Consider the following 17642-nt stretch of genomic DNA (forward strand, 5'->3'; position numbering starts at 1 on the left):
GGGTCAATCTTTGGTATAGTATTAAGAGATGAGTCAGAATTTTGATCTCTCTTTTTTCTTCTCAGTAAAAAGGGTGGGGGAGGGGGAAGAAGGTAAAAAAATCCCAGTGGTTATAGAAAGAAAGCTTGGAAGCTGACCCTGTGGAAGTTGTGGAGCTATTGGTTTGCCTTGGAAATGAGGAGCTGTAGCCGGTTTATCTTTAGCATTGGCTCCATAATATGAATACCGGAAAAAGATTTAAGACAGAGTTGATTGGAAGTTGGAGGAAGGGGTAGGTGGGAGCCACCGGGAGTGTGGGAGTTTTAAAATAGTGTCTGCAGAGAGAACAGGCTGTTTTTACTTGAATTATATGTTTATTTAAGAGAGTTTGTTCTAGGCTTCTTCGAGGTGTGGTTCAATGGCTCCTGTGGTAAGACATTTATGCTGAAGCCTTAAACAGAGTCACAGGGAAAACATCAATTTCGTCACATGCAAAATTGGGGTAATCAATATATAAACCTCCCCATGTTAGCCGGAGGATAGAATGACATCAGATGTGTAAAATACCTAATATGTCACCAGGCACAGATGATAACTCGCTCTGATTACCTGAATGATCACCATGTCATGAAAGACACAAGGGGCAATGGCACACTGATGCTCAGGGTGGCCGAAGCCCACCTGCTCAATTAAGTTAGCCTTCCTTTATAGGAGAATTTATTTGATCACTGTTTGTGCTTGGATAAAATGCCCCATATTAAAAGAAAGTGGAATCAGCTGAAGTCATTATGGATTCGCTCTTCATTATTTTCCTTAAAAATACGTTTTATACCCAGGAGATGGAAACAACAATAAAAAAGTCAACAAAGGAAAAAACATCATAAGCCAAACACCACAGATTCCTAAATGACAATATCTGAGTTAAACTTTGAGGAGTTATTCTGACTTATTTCAATCAATTTATATTTTCTCTTTCCCCTAAACATCTGAACTTTACATTGGGCTTACATATGAATCAATAGAAGATGAATGGAATATTAGTTTCATCTCTTCACCAAACTTTCTCATTTAACAGTGTTTTCAAAGAATCATTTCTAAAATTACATTTTAAGGCAATTTTCCCACTTGTATTATGTTTTTGAAGTTCATTGTTCTTGGGAGGTGAAAGATTCCAAATGCTATAAAGCAAAATGTCACACTGCAAGTTGTAGGCAAGGGTAATAAACTTGACTTTTCCTTGTAGTGCATTTCAATTAGGTACTCTGGTACCTGGGGCATAAGGATTACTGCATTTCCTTTTGCCAATGATTCATACAACTCTTGAATCATGTGCATGTGAGTATGAGTTCATGATACAAATAAATACAAAAGTGTGGTCTTCGAGAAAGAAAATTATATGGACTTTTTTTAAAACTTAAATTCTGGCATCTTAAGGAAAAAATCAAAATATTTAATTTCCCACATAAAATTCATTCCTTTCACCCTCATCAAAAATTAAATTTACTTTATTCTGTTGTAAATACAGTCAAGAAACAAGAAACAAAAATGTGATGTGCTTGTATTAGTAAAACCATCAACTGTCAGAAAGAAATGTTGATATAAATAAATGGTAGTTTATTAGTAATGTTTACTTACTTAGTGACAAGTTTGCTTTCAACCCAAAATATTTCTAATTGCCAAAGGGCAGAATAATCCATTAGCATGAAATCAGGTCAGGAGAAAGAATGTGTGGGGCCTATAAGACTTTCCAGTGGAGTGATCATTTAATGATACTCAATGATAGTCTGGACAAAAATGTGAATTCACTAACTGATTTAAAAAAACAGAACTGTGCAGAAACTAACTTGCAAAGTATAAAAGTCAATGAGCAAAGCAGCTTTAATAGAAAATGAAAAAAGTTTCATTTTATAATTTACATGAGGGATTAATAATATAAAAAAAATCTCTCTCCAAAGATAAGGCAGCTGATGTAATTTTGTATCTCAGGATTATAAGATAAAATACACAATGAAAATTCATCGAAAAATTTGCTTACATAACATGATTCACAATCATGTAATATTTTCCAATTCGTATAATTGTAGCATCAGAAACATGAAGTTTACAAATCTGGAATGTTAAAATTATGAAAGATTCAGGGGTCTACTGTATACTTGTCAAATGAATTAAAGAAGTACTTCTAAAGTTGAAGAAATTTTCACAAATGTCCTTTACGGTGTGTGAATGAAATGCTAATTCATTTCTCTATTCCAGTCCAATGACAAAATTCCCACTCTCTCCATATAGAGAGGGGAGAAAATTCTCCATGACCTGTTCTTCCCTTCAGATATGATATAGATAGACTAACCCAATTTTTCAAGTCTCTAAGTCAGAGAAGTTGACTCATGATAAATTTAATGAGTTAAAAATATATACCAATTTCTCACTTTTCAAAGCACTTTTATCATTCCCTACAATTTTATTGCATCTTTAAAAAAAGTCTTATGAATAGCTGGCATTAACATTAGCAGCACCATTTACATAACTGAGAGAAATGAACTACAAAGACCACAGTGATTTCTCCAAGGCCATGAAACTGGCAAGAGCCACAACTGTTCACCTACAGGGTTTCTGTTGTCTCTGAATGCAAAAACATACACACACATGTGACTTTCTGATCTGAGCTCTTCCTTGATTCTTCTGAGTCTCCACTTGGAACGTGGTTGCACAGATATACACGCGCATTGCGAAATGCTTGATTTTTATACTAAATTATTTTCTTTTTTTGTAAAACTTTCAATGAATATTGTATGAACCTGAGGCGAAGATGCAGAATCAGTTTTAAGATTATTTTGCATAACATATTTGCACAATGTAAGTAATACTACCCAGAAGGGAAAAGAGGGTTTGATAACATGTTGTGCTACCTTTAGGATTTCAGCTTCTGTCTGCACTTGGTGTCATATTAAACCAGCAAGACCATCTTTTAAAATTTAAATTCCTCATACACATTAGCTGAGGAAACCATGAATTTTAGTTTGATGCTGAGTAGAAATCTCTTTTTTAAAAAAATGAAAGTGTCTAATCGAATTAACCATGAGATTTTTATTTTTTTTTTTTAAGTGAGAGAAAAATTATTTTGGTAATTTTGGGCATCTTGAGAAAAAATACTAATCTTGGATAGATTATGCTTTTCTTATGCAAAAGTATAGGGCTAAAATAATAATATAAGTTGTAGGTTTTTCTGTTTGAGCTAGGCCATCACCTGTTATTCCTTCCTTCTGCCTAGGAAAGATGTGCTCATGACTCTGGTATCCCTATTTTCATTAATACCAGGAGGAGTAGCAGATTACTCTAAATAACCATATCCTCCAGGTCAATAATCTGTCTGAGTCATCATAATGAATACTTACAAAATATTCACTTTCTTCTCTCCTGTTTTTTTAAACTGAAATATATAATTATATATTTAATATATTTATACATGTGTATGTGTATATATGCGTATGTGTGGATATACATATATACAATATGTATACATATACTTTTTTTTCTTTTGGCAGTGCTGTGGATCACACCCAGGGCCTCAAGCATGCTAAGGCAGCCCTTTATTTTACTTTTAATTTTCTTTTCCTCAATTACCATCGCCATTGTTTGTTAGCTAAGTTCTCCATATCTTATTCATACTTTGTCCTGGTCCACACTCACTACTATTAAATATATGATGGATGAACATTCCTATGTTCTATCCATAGACTAAACGTGCCCAAGGGTTCTTAAACAGGATGAATGAAAATTTCAGATCCTTCTTCAGAGTAGAGATTTTTATTTAGTGCTAAATGGTGTGAATTCTTCCTAGAACTTAGCATTTTCTCCCTTATGCAGATCTGGTCTTCAGATTTTCCCAGGTCTCATCAGCATGGTCTGAAACTCTGTTTAAAATCAGTCCACACCTTCCACAATATGGTCTAGGGGGACCTCAGCTCCTAATTCTCTTTCAGCACATTTCACACCATTGAATGAAATTTAAGCCTGTAATCAATTGTGTACAAAGTAGACTTAAGAAGTGATTATTTCATTTTATGCACTTGTTCAATTACTATCCTCTCTGCACAGTCAGGGGTACAGTTCTCTGAGGTAAAAAATGGCAGTGTTTTTAATTTCCCATGATTTTAGAAACCTGGTCAACCACAATGTTGGGTTGCATTGATTCTCATTCAGGAGCAAAATCTCATTCTTTCCCAGTTTGGTAGTATGGACTCAGAGTCAGGGATAATGTCAAAGGTGAGTGCTATCCTTTGATTGGAGAGGGGGTAAGCAGGGGACTCTCTGTCTTCTCTTAACTCCTCCCAGCACATAGTCTGGAGAGAATGACCTTGGGGTTGTTATTAGCTGTAATTATTGGAATAATGTCCATGCCTAGAAGTTTGGAAGTTTGGTTGAACACATGAAAATCATTATTCAGTACTAATAATAGCCCCAGGTATTAGGCTTCTACTATGTGCCACTAACATTCTATGCACAATAACTCTTTTAATTTAATCCTTTAAAACAAGCCCAAGAGGGAACACTATGAAGATTGGAGGAGTCACTTCTGTTGCCCACACGGATAATCAATAACTAGACACCAGCATAGGGACAACTGAGATTAGAACCTGTGTCTAAATTATTCCTGAGCTGTGCCTCTCACTACTTCATCCCTGTCCCCACAGCAGCTATTCCTGCAGATACAAAAAACAAACAAAGCCCCGACACAGCTGATTTAGTAAACGGTGATGAGTATCACTGCTATTTCATTCCAGCACATCAGAATTCTCCAATGGCTCTACTGTGTGTAGCCTTAGGATCAGGGAAAGACTGCTGTCAGACAGACTGCAAGGGACTGTGTAGGCAAAGGATCCATGCTGGGTGCTGGGTGCTGGGTGCTGGATGGGAGGTACAGTATGGGAGGTTCTTAAGGGCAAAAGTTCCAGGCATGTCATGGGCACTTGCCATGTGTCTGCATCACTATCAGTGCTTTCGGCAATTAACTAATTAATTAATCTTACAATTAACTTCTAGTACAAACTCATGAGATGCCTATCCATTCCTTCCAAGCACCTCCTATGCAACCATTACTCCTCCAAGAGTCAGAAGTCAGAAGTGAAGAGACAGCAAAGGGCTTGGCTTTGCTTCCAGGTAAAGGAGACAGGAAACAGGTGAAGGAGCAAGCCCATAAGAATTTAAGAGTGACATGGACTCTAATCTAAGATAAATTAAGGTGATGCGTCAAGTGCAGCATTGAGGAACCTATTTGGAAAAATGATCTGGAAAAAGACTTCTTTTTTTTTTTTTTTTTTTTTTTTTCATGTCAACATCTTATCTGAAATAGAAAGTTCTAAGAATCGAGAAACAGGAACAAGAGAGTGGGAGGTTCTGGCCCAAAGCCATATACGGAGAATGAATTTGGAAATCAGAAGGTCAGTACAGGTGGAGCTGGGTCTGGGAGAGAGGGTCACCAGGCTGGCTCCTTCTCAACCTTACCCACCTGGATAGGGATGTAGGGTTAATGAGGAGGAGTAAATAGGAAATCACCCAGGAATCCTGTGAAGTCGAAGGACATTACCTAATCTATGATTTCAGAAGAGCAGTCTGGCTTCTTGACAGGACACAGTGCTGTGGGGAACGGAAGCGGGCATGGCAGAAATGGCAGCTGGGAGGGTAGTTCAAAGGCACACATTCCCGTGAGATCTTGATGACTTGCTTAGGACATTGCTTTGAAGGGAGGAACAATCAGTATCAATACTTCATTGAGGAGGAAATTAGTTCAAAGTCTGTTAGCTCTACGGCTGTGGCACAGTGGTCAGCGTCTCATCAGTCCAACCAGAACCCGGATTCTTGCCTACTGTCTTTTGTATGAGGAGCAGAGAGACAGTCACTTGTGCTTCTTAGATTCCCTTTTCAGTTGAGAACCCTGTCAAATCACACAGAAGAGGGTGTGGCCATGGCGGGTCTTAGCATCTACCCGATAAATGGTATAGATGCTAGCCTTACTATTGGAACACTGTCCTCATTATTGGTTAATGAGTAAACCAAAGCAATTTCAATTGCACAGATATTATGTCTGATGTACTCTCCTTTTATGGAAGCTTCTCTTTATCAGAGATGAGGCGTAGCCTGATCTTTTAGGTCACCAGGCATTCTTGTTCTTTTGTTCTATCAACCATCTGGGTGACCAGAAATCAGGGTATCGTTCACCTACCGTCTGCACAACCTCAAAGCAAGGTGAATAAGCCCAGTCTGAAAGTCTGAAGCGTATAGAGAAAAAATGAGCAGACTCTGAAAGAACTCACACCAAATGACCCAGCTCTCATTATTCACACGGATGAAGGTCCGACCTCCAGGTCACATTCTTCACTGCTCGTGCAGTGGGCCTTCAATTCCCACCTCCAGGTCTTCTGTGTCACCCCCTCTAGAACCCCAGGATCCAGTGTCAGCTGTGTGAGCCACTGACCTATATGGTTCTCTTAACCAATCCTTCTATCATTCCTCTAAATAAACGATTCTTTTCTGAAAATACAGCACTTACTCTAAGCCTCCAAGAAACAGTTAATGCTGGTGATTAATTCCCCTTTCCTACATACTCACTTCAAAGACACTCGCCCTTAGTGGGCTCTGTAGTTTATTATCTCTTCTTTTGAAGCTAGCAAAGTTTAGTTTGCTTTAAGATAATAGTTCTCTGCCTTGAATATTAATGAAGGAACTCAAGTTTGAAACACGTTAGGGTAAGTGTTATAGAAAGCAATCAACGATGTATAATAGCCCTAATTCTATTTGAATACATTGTTTGGACCAGGAAGTACTTATTGAGTGCCTACTGTGTGCTGGTATCTGTGACATATGAAGCACATAACAATACCTATAGTAATTTTTAAAACATCCCCTTGAGGGTTAAGAGTTAAGAAATACATTTTAATTGGCAATTAAATATGTCATGTAGTAAATGGCAAATGAAGGGTATAAGCAATTGCTGAAGCCATCAGGGAGAACTCTTGATAGAGCTGAGATCACACTGAAACTGTTACAGAGGGTGAGGTAGGTAAAGGCAGGACCTGCTGAATGCTTCTTGGATCCAATATCCCCCATTCCTATTTAGAAACAGAAATCTCAGAGACAGGGGCTACTTCTCTTAAAGCTAGGTCATGTAACTTTACCATGCAATTTCTAGATTAAATGTTAAAAAGAAATTATTTTCCCAGTGCCTCCACTTTTCTCCATCTAAAAGGTTGGAATGTGGACATGGTACTCATGAAATGGTTCAACTAAGCAGAAAAGGACAAAAGGAGGTGGTGGAGCTGTCACAGGGAATGACCTAGGTCCCTGAATGATTGATCTTGCCAAACCACAACTTCCTGAACCACCTGTTTCCACACATACAGGACATACATACAACTTCTATGATGTTAGTGTTGTGGAATTTATGAACCCCTGGTTCTCAGAGACTTAGGCTGCACCCCAACTCATAAATGGACCCAGGGAGGAGGCTATCAGCTAATCTTCACTGCTTTACATTTAGAAAAGTCAAGAGGAAGGGGAGAGCAGGGTGATTTGGTACAAGCATTCAACACTACCCAGGATGAGATACAAATCTTTAAAAAGTTATTAAGTAAGGTAAAAGAAGTTGTTGAGGATATCCATGGACTTTTATTTTTGAAAGAAAAGATAGAAAGACATTGAATACTGGAGAGAAAAGGAAAAGCAAGAGGAGGGGTAGAGGCAGCATTGGAGAATTATTCAGAATATAACCTTCTGCAACTTCTTTTGTTTATAATCAGAATTTACATTGGAGGAACCGCCAGATAGTGAAGCAAACAGTGAATGATAAACCAGTTCTTACCTTGTAGCTCTGTAAGGTAACTGCTATCATCAGTCTTTCTTCTATGTAGTGCATTTAAGTGTGGTGGAAAAGGGATTTGCTGTAAGAAGAAACCTCTCATTCTGGCTTGGTTTGAGCAGCAGGATAATGGTTCTGAACTCAGGGGAAAAGTTGGGGAGATGAGCTTGCAAAGAGATTTAAATGTTAGAAAAGGGATGTGGGCATGTATAAAAAATGAGAAGCTCTGGAACCGATTCCTGGTTAAAGACTGGCAGTATCAGAGCAATTTCTTAGAGTGGTTTATTAATCTGACAAATCTTTATTGAAGTTTTACTTCATGGCAAGCATGTTGAGAATAATCTGATTGTGGTCCTTTGGAATGGATAGAAACTTCTCCCAATGAAATCATCCTCATGCCAAAAGATAGTAAATAGGCATGATCTATGAATTGTGAGATCCTGGGAGCTGAAAAATTAAAATAAAAAAAAATGCTTAAACGTCTGTTGTGAGCTAAAACATTGCTTTCAAGAACTTAAAGTTGAATACAACTCCAAAAAGATGTGTCATGCATCTACAGTGACTACAAATGGCACTCACCAAAATACCTTGAATAAAATGGGTGCACATTGAATCTCTGCCTTCTTACTAGAGAAGTTGTCACAGTTGGTCATTTGGGGTAAGAGATATTTAGATGGTATAGGAGTTGAAGTGCTTCCTCAAAATCTGAGTCTACCCAGAACCTCAGAAGGTGGCAATTGTGTGTGAAACAGGATCACTGCAGGGCTAACTAGTTAAAATGAAGCCATTCTGGTTAAGGATGGGCCCCAAATCCAATGACTTGTGTCCTTTCAAAGAGAAAGCAAGACAGAAGCAGAGACACACAGTAGACAGAGGCACAACGAAGCAAAGAGGATAACAGAGGTGAAGCCTGGAGTAATCCATCCACAGACCTAGAATGCCAAGGACTATGGGGAGACGAAGCGGGCAGGCCAGGCAGCAAGGCCCTTCCCTGCCAACCAAAGGGAGCCTGGCCCTACCCAACACATGCTTTCAGACTTCCAGCCTCCAGAACTGGGAGAGCCTATGTTCCTGTTGCTTTATGTCACCCACTACATGGCCCCTTGAGACAGCATCCCTCGGAAACCAATAAAGGTGGGTGCAAAGAGGTACTGACCTGGATACTTGCAAGAAATATTACAGTTCTTCAGTAAAGGTGTCACAGGCATGAGACTGAGGGCTTTGATACTGTGGCAGAAATAGATACAGAGGGGTTGATTATAAGTAACACCAATATGTTTTTAATTAAAGTACAAAAAAGATCGCATTCCTGGGGATAAGGGGGTAGCCCAACCTTAATGAAAAGGGACCAGGATGGAGTTTAGGATGACAAAGTCACTTTAAAGGTCTGGGGTCTTCATCTCTGGAAAATAATTCAGATAAATCTTCTGCAGAACAGGGGTGATGCTCCTTCTGAACTTTGAGGTTCATGTGCAGTCTAGAGAGGCATAGTCTTTGTCAGTTATTTTAGCTTCATTTAAAACTGATCTTAAAGACTGAAGCAGGGGCTGGGGAGATAACTCAGTCGGTAGAGTGCTTGCCTTGTAAGCACAAGGCCCTGGGTTCGATCCCCAGCACCCCCCCAAAAAAGACTGAGGCCGTTAGTATGTTATTGTACCACAATACATGAAATAATAAAATTATAAGGAGAAAAGTTTCATTTTAACTCACAGTTTTGGAGGGTTAAGTCCATGACTGTTTGGCTCCATTGCTTTGGACCTGTTGTGGCATGTCAAGGGGAGGAAGCCTATTAAACTCATAGCCAGGTGTGAGAGAGATGAGGAGGAAGATAACAGGGTCCTGAGATCCCCTTCAAAAGCACACTCCCAAAGCAGTGTGGAGATTCCTTAGAAAACTTGGAATGGACCCTCCATTTGACCCAGCTATCCCACTCCTTGGCCTATACCCAAAGGATCTAAAATCAGCATACTACAGAGATACAGCCACATCAATGTTCACAGCTGCTCAATTCACAATAGCCAGACTATGGAACCAACCTAGATGCCCTTCAATTGACGAGTGGATAAAGAAACTGTGGTATATATACACGATGGAATATTACTCAGCCATAAAGAATGACAAAATTATGGCATTTGCAGGCAAATGGATGAAATTGGAGAATATCATGCTAAGTGAGATAAGCCAATCTCAAAAAGACAAGGGACGAATGATATCGCTAATAAGTGGAGGATGACACATAATGGGGGGGAGGGAAGGGTTAGTGTTAGGGTTAGAGTTAGGGTTAGGGAGGGGGGCAAGTATGGAGGAAGAAAGTACTGTATAGAGGGTAAAGAGGGATGGGAGGGGTGGGGGGAAGGGGAAAAAATAACAGAATGAATCAAACAACATTATTGTATGTGGATTTATGATTACACAAATGGTATGCCTTTGCGCCATGTACAAACAGAGAAACAACATGTATCCCATTTGTTTACAATAAAATAAAAAAAATAAAATAAAATAAAAAAAAATTAAAAAAAAAAAAAAAAAAAGCACACTCCCAGTGACCTAAAGATGACCCATAGGGTCACCTCCTAAACCTCCATCACCTCCTAATAATGCCAACCTGGAGACTAAGCCTTTAACACAGATCCCAGCTATGGTCTTTCACAGGGGTCAGGCAGACACCATTTTTAAGGTACACAATTATACTTAAAGAAATGGCAAAATATTATCTTATAAGGTAGTAGTTGATTTTAATATTTAAAAGACTGAATATTTGTACATCTTCACTTAAAGATAATATCATACTTGTAAACAGGAAACTTTAAGGAGAGTCAGTTTTGGTTAAATAATCTTGCTGGAGTCCTTCAGGTCTACCATATTGGTCCACCACCAGGGTCAGCTTAACCACCATTGGTCCTTACCCACCATGGACCCAGTTGAGGACATATCTTCTCCCTAAGCAAGTCGCAGGTCAGATTGGGATGCTGGATCTCCTGTGCTGATTTCTGCTCTGATTTTAACCACACTCAGAATGAGACTGTATTAGAAACAGGAGAAACTTAGCTTCTGTCTACATACCCAGAACCAGCTTCTTCCTTTGGGGTCCCCTCAGACCATGGGCACTTCAGTGAACAGTTAGAGGTCAATCCATGGGTGACCTTAAATAAGGATATTTGGTTGATTTTGTTTTTTTGGGTTCTGTTTGTTTGTTTGTTTGCTTTTCTTTAGTGGCTCAAATTGATCAAACACCAAAAATTTGTTTTGGTGCCAAAAAGTGACAACAGTATTTTCCCAGGATGAAAATGTGTTTTTTGCCAACAGCCTAATGGAAACCTGCATTAGCAGATAAAGCCCTAATCATCTCAACTCTAGGACGGCTGTTTTTGTCAAAGATAAATTCCTGAATAAACAGAGTTCAGTAGTGTCCTCACCACCAGTCTATTCAGAGGCGAAAACCAATCATGAGAGATCATTCGGGAAAGTTGGCAGAGTCTGGCTAAGCAAGCTCCAGGCATCTGCCTACCTGCAAAGTGAATCATTTGTCATCCTGGGAGGAAGCCGACGCTCCACTTAGGCCAAGGGTCAATGGCGACACTGTGGGATGGAGGCCCACTCGTAAGGCCATGAGCACGCTCTACCTGGCCCATGAATAAAGAGACACAGCTACCTCAGCATTATCCTTCTCCTGACCTTCACGAGCGGAGCAGTCCCAGCAGAGGAAAAAAACAGCAGGGGAAGAAAAGGGAAAATTAAAATGTTAAAAACTATATTATAGCTCGTTGGTGACCTTTAAGAAAAAATTAGACTTTAGAATGTTAGACTGGAATGCATACAACAAAGTCTGACAGCTGCAAAGTTATAGATTCATTCATTTATTTATATTTCTGAGTGGCTTTCTACCAAAATCTGAAACAATAAGCAGACCCTGTGTGTTTCTTGCTGGCTGAGAGCCACAGAAAATTCTGAATTTTGATCGGTTTTAACTATTGGCAGAAATTCGCCTTGAATTTCAGAGCATTCCTCTCCTCTATAAGCTATGTGCTGGGTTTGTCAGAGTTGGTTCCTATTAATGAGGCAATACAAAGCCTGCAGACCCAACCTTAACTTCCATGTTAGTTGGTTTGCTGAATGAATACAGCCCGACAAGCAAATGTTTGAAGCCACTGGTGTTATCACCAGCATACTTCAAGAAAGTCAGTGTTAGAAATGACAGCAAGTGTCAATATATTCCAACTACCTACAGCATTCAAATTTAAAAACCAAAATATGATTGTTGTTAGACCAGTGAGCAGAACCCTGAAGACATACTGCTGTTATGTATGGGATGAAAAGCTTTTATTGTCCCTAAGAAAAGGAGCCTGTAGGTTTTCTAGGTATCTTCATCCCTGACAATAAATAAACAAGGAAACAAACAAATCCACCTGGGATTTTACAGCAATTAAATATTCCTTCTGCTCAGATCAAAATGATCTTTCTACTTGGTGAAGGGGAAAATATATACATAGTTTATTCTTTGACATCTTTGGGTAATCAATGTTCAGCTCATGCTGCTTACTTTAATTCTTAAACATCCTATTATCTCTTTTTACCCACTAAAAGGTATTTCACTGGGTTCCTGATACTTTTTAAAAGCCATTTAATTTCTACTCTTTAATATACATATTGGAACGTCACAAACAAATCTATTTAACCTCTAGGCTTGAATTTGGGGTGAAGGCAATTTTAGGATAATATTTTTGAATGATGTACTGACTGCACATTGGAAATATCATTAAAGGTCACTCAAAATTAATATGGAGATTACCGAGTGTCAGAAGTTATTTTGCAGAAGCTGCAGAATATGTTTGCAATCTGATTTTGTGGACTATCTGTTACAAATGAGAAAAAACCTCAGTGGTTTTTGCAGAATCCCATTTTCTTAATAGGAAATTGATGAATGACAGCATCTGGCAGGAAGAAAAAAGCATATGGTCTAACTAACTGTTTCTATAGAGGTTAAAAACAGCTTTGGAATTTCTCTGGTTGCAGTTATGATTGACAGACCATCAAATAAATCATTCACTTTTCTTTCCCCCTCTAACAGTCCTACTATTGACAAAGACACAAGGGGGAAATCAGTGGTGTGGTGCATGAGAAATTAGACATGCAATGCCCATTAACATAAATGGATTTTTTTGCACCTAATTCCCTACACACCATGCAAAAATCTACCCGCAGGACATGGAGTATGCATGTTTTCTTGTTCTTTCTATTTATAATTTTTAATTATTAATTTCATATATAATTGGTTTCTTTAGAGAATGAAATGCCTAGTAGGTTATCTTAAAACACTGTTTTGGAGTCTTGGGGCTTGATACTGCAAAGAGATGGGCTGATACTGAAAGATGTTATGGTATGTAATACAAACAATGAAAATTAGGCTGAGAGGTCTTGAATGAAGTTAGGCTAATTAAACAATTCTCAGTGTTTAAATTCTTGCTCCTTTCTCCAGGGTATACTGCCAATCATCTTATCTTGGGGGATTGCTCTGGTTTGCCCTCACCTCCAGGCTCAATTAATAAATGTAACCCTCCATCAACTTATCAAATATTTTTACTATAAAAATGAAAACTGTTTTGGTGTTTTCAAGTCACTTTTTTTTCTCTACATCTCTTTTGTTCTTTCAAAGTCATTCTAAATCCTTGTAAGTGCTAAATGGCGGAAACTTGTCTGGTCTCATCATTATGTGTTCTAGAATCTCCCCTTCCTCCTTTGTCCAATTTCAGTGCAGGCTTTCTTTGCATATCTCCAATAATCAGATATTTAGCATCTCATAAAGCAGATTTTTCTGTCTTTAGACAATTCTACTACGGAGACAGACCTTCAAGATGGCCCCAGTGACCCTCTCTACCTGGTATTCATGCTCTTCCGCAGAAGATTCCACCTCCTGACCTTGATAGTGCTTATCAATGTTATCAAGAGGCAGTTGAAGAATGGTGATGTGTGACTGCTGGGATTGAGTCAGAAAAACTATGACAATTCCAACTTGCTCTCTCTCGGATCACAAGCTCTTGGGGAAGCCAACTTCTCCATGTTAGGACTCCCCAACAACCCGTGAAAAGACACCCCTGTGGGGAGTCACACATGATAAACAATGAAGTCTCCCCAGCAACCAGCAGCTGCAGGCTAGCCTTGACAGGTGGACACCGTGGAAGTGGACCAGCCTGTCTTGGGCAAGTCCTCAGGTGACTACAACCTTGGCCAACAACTTTTCTGCAGCTTTGTGAGAAACACCAAGCTAGAACCACTCAACGAAGACACAAATGAATCATCGAGCTCTAGGTACTACAAGATAATAAATGTGTGTTGTTTTTTCAGGCTGCTAAGCTGCAGTTAATGTTTGTATGTAGGATATTTTATATATAATATGTAAATGATTAACATAGATTTCATGAAAGTCTTTTATGTTATTTTTAACATAATCATTGAAGACTGGGAAATAAATGAAATTCCCCTTTTCAAATGATAGAAAATTCTAGATGATAGCATATCTTTCTGATTCTCATTTTCTCTAGATAAAAGATTCTAACTCTGTTAGTACTTTGGTTCTCTGCCCTGTGTTCTCACTCTTTCTCCTCTCTGGGTCAAGCCTTCAGCCATTATTACAGTGATGTCCCTAAGGAATATGTCTGCATTTCTAATTACCTCTGTCATCTGTCCCTGAAGGTCTAAAACCACCTCTAGCTCAGAAGATGAGAATTAAATGTCTCCTTCATCATTTTCTTTCAAATTTGCTTTCTAAAATGTTTGGTCTATTTTGCCTAGTATGCTGGCAGCCATTGCAAAATTTCCATATTGTAAACTCAACTTATTTCATGTACCTCTTTGTAATGCAGAATTGTGAATACATCAGTTCTTTGCTTGAGATTCCTTTGGAACACTCTATGGCCTTTGGGACACAATGATTGTAAACTTCTGAGCATGACTGTCAAAAACTCCATAATCTTTCAGAGTTAACATTTCCTACCCTGTTCTGTGACTCCCCCAGATAGCAATATGAACCTCTAGATGATTCATATTTTAGGGCCTTTGTACATGAGCCTCTTAATTCCGAAAATGCCTTTTTCTCATGCTGACTTTCCACTCTTGAAGCTCTTACACCCCCTACAAAAGGTGCCTTAATGACTCTTCAGGAATTGCCCTTCAAGTAAAGCTTCCTGTGCTTCCCTCTCCTCTGCCTCATTTCCTCAGTATGGCTCTATGGAGTTCTTACCATGTTTTATACAGTGTTGTGTTTGCTCATTGCTGTATACTCTATGCAGTAATGTGTCTTATGCATATTTAGATGTATTCAATTATGCAGTTATTGGGGAGCATTTACAGTGTACTTTTTCTACTGCCTGCAAGAGACCATTAGGAAGTGCTGGGGATACAGAAAATAACAAGGTAGGCAAAATTCCTCTCCTCAAGAAGCTTATACCCTAGTACAGGACGCATGGTATAAAATCATGCTTGTAAATACACATTAGGTTGAATGGTGAAGATCCTCTGCCAAGGAAACAGATCCTGGAAATGATTAGGGAGTTCATGTGAAGGTATAGGTGAAATGTGATCATTTTCTATATGATAATCATGGAAGGCCTCTTCTGAGGCTGTGATGTGAACAGCAACCTGAAGGTAGGGAGAGGAGCAAAGTCTAGAGCAAGATAATTCCTATGCTAAAGCAGAAAGAAGAATCGTAAAGATACTTAGCATTCTGTGGGAATTGGAGGAGCCCTATGTGGCTGTAGCTAAGGATAAAAGAGGAGGGATGGCCCAAGGTCAGACAGCCGTCATAGGAGGGATCCTGAAAGGTCCTGGAGTCATGGGAACAGCTTTGATGTTTAAGCTGTGTTTACTGCAGAAGCTAAAGGGAGGTTTGGGAAAGAGATGTATTGGGAACAGCCTTAGAACTGTTATAGATTTCCGGGGTAACTTACCATTGTAGGTACTCATATATAGCAGATAAATAAACATCAATTATCAAGGCCATAGGACCAACCTGAACACCATTCTCAGAGTGTATTTTGTTGGTCTATGTTCCTTTTCAATTGCCATATTAGAACTGGACATGATACATGAGTTTAAACTGATGAGTTGAAGGAAGACAGATGTATACTCCATGACATTTCAATCAGAGACTCTCAGATTATTTCTTTTTTTTTCTTTTTTGGCAGAAAAATAGACACTATTTACTCTTTATATTACAGTTAACAAATGTTCCTCCTCTGTAGTCCTACACAGGGCAATTGTGAAGGAAGAGACATAATTCAAGAATCCAAGGAGAAGTGATTGTATTTACCTTTGTCAAATTTACCTCATTAAATGACATAATCAGGTAGTAATGATATACAATGTTCTATTTCAGTTCAACAAACACCTAATGAGCTTCTCAGATGAGTCAGTTCTTCCCTGTGCATGTCAGATACCTTAAGCATGGTATGCCAGATCCTTCACTGAACGGGCTTCCTAGGCATGCTTTATTTTTACTTTATTGCTGATTTTTCAAACATCTTTTGCATTGTTGTAAAGCAAACAGTTGACTGACTTTACAATTTACTTGGTTAATTTCATGTTTTTTAGAACATTTTATGTTGTACTGAAGTCAGTTAACATTTTCCTTCCTGAGATATAAGGAAGCTAGAATGGTATCGTAGAGCCTGTTTATTTCCTACCTTCTCTTTACCATTTTCCTTCACAGGCAGCCGGGTTGTGTGTTAACTCCCCAAAGCCAGTTATTATATATCTCACAGAGCATTTCAGATAGATCATATCCCAGCCCCTCTCTCATCTACACTGTGGTTCAAAGACTGACTGGTCCAGAGGTACAGAACAATTTCCTTGCCCTGAAAGCTCAGAGTGACACCTATATGGTCTGCAGAAGTCCCTTGTGAGGTACAGCTGAAGTACTTAAAGGGCCTCTGCTGGATATCTTACCTGCACTTGACCTTCTTTGTTTCCCATCTCCTTGCTATAATTACCTATTGCTTGTCCTAAGAATATTTCCTAGGCCGATGTGCAGGTGATAGAAACATGTCCCCTTCTCTTCCCTTCCCCTGTCTCCCAATGAGTGACTTTCATGCAGATTTATTATACAACACTCCTTCTGGTAAATACTTATTCCTTTATCTGGTTTTCAGGAATCCTGAAGGGATTCACTCTACCTTCCATTCTACTTACTCTACAAAAGAAGCTGGCTTAATCTGATATGATAAGCTCTTAGCAGAGCTCTACTAAGCCCAAGTTATTCTAACAACGTTCTTTTAATGCCTAAAGGGTTTTCCTAAAACATTGGACCTCATGCCCAGTGATATGTAGCTACTATAAAGAAGCTATTTTCTACCAATGAAAGCCAGGATCACATTTTTCACTGCCTTAAAATGTACAGATTGTTCCTTTCCCTATCACCTCGATTTTCTTAAGATTTGACTAATGACAAACTCTCAGAGCATCAACAGATGTGAACCCTGGCCCTAGTTCTGGAACAACCAAAGTGAATACACTTAGACCACGAAATAACTTCCTTAGATCCTAATTCTATAATGTGAGAAATGAAAGGCTGGACCAGATGTCCACATGCCTATGACCAAGTAAATAAAGAACCATCATCTCAGTGGAGAATTGTTCAGATATAACTCTTGTTATACATTCTTAACCTGGATTGAAATATGTTTAAGACTAGGCAAACATGAAAGCTATAGTTATAAATAATAACACCAAAATATTCACAACATAGGGAGAATAAAACTGTAAATATAGTTTGATTATAATTATACATTATTGGTTAATCATATAGAGTAAAAAAGGA

This window comes from Sciurus vulgaris (assembly GCF_902686455.1).
Source record: "Sciurus vulgaris genome assembly, chromosome: 6".
NCBI classification, from domain to species: Eukaryota; Metazoa; Chordata; class Mammalia; order Rodentia; family Sciuridae; genus Sciurus; species Sciurus vulgaris.